The sequence below is a fragment of the Hipposideros armiger genome, unplaced genomic scaffold, assembly GCF_001890085.2.
Source record: "Hipposideros armiger isolate ML-2016 unplaced genomic scaffold, ASM189008v1 scaffold_26, whole genome shotgun sequence".
Lineage (NCBI taxonomy): Eukaryota > Metazoa > Chordata > Mammalia > Chiroptera > Hipposideridae > Hipposideros > Hipposideros armiger.
The window spans coordinates 2,620,080-2,620,574 of NW_017731376.1; positions in this window are offsets into that span (position 1 = coordinate 2,620,080).

Consider the following 495-nt stretch of genomic DNA (forward strand, 5'->3'; position numbering starts at 1 on the left):
TTTTGTTACTGATTTACTTTATTAATGATTCACTTTGCATAGGGTCCAAAAATCAGTAAGTATCTTGTTTGGGTTTTTGCCCGTCTTAATTCTACCCTTGCATTGATGGAAAACTGGGACTTAAATGAATAGATAAAAGCTGGTGTACTTGTTATATCATGTGTTACATGTAGAAGTCAGAGCATAGCTTGAAAAACTGGAAGATTTACAAGTACAGAGCTTGACTATATGAGTAAGTGATTTATAAATAAAATGGTAAGCCATGTTATTTTGTTCTGTAGCCTTCTATATAAACCACACAAAGTTGCCAAGGCCTCTTTCATGGGCAAGAGAACTTGAAACCCAAGCAGGGTTTGGCAGGCTATTCCAAGCTATTGTGTGATACACTGCTCATACCTCAACAGTTATGCTTTCTGAACACTGGCATTCCAGCCTGCCCCTGTCTCTAGTCTTACTCATTTGAAACCCATATTTGTGTCTATTCTGACTCAAGCT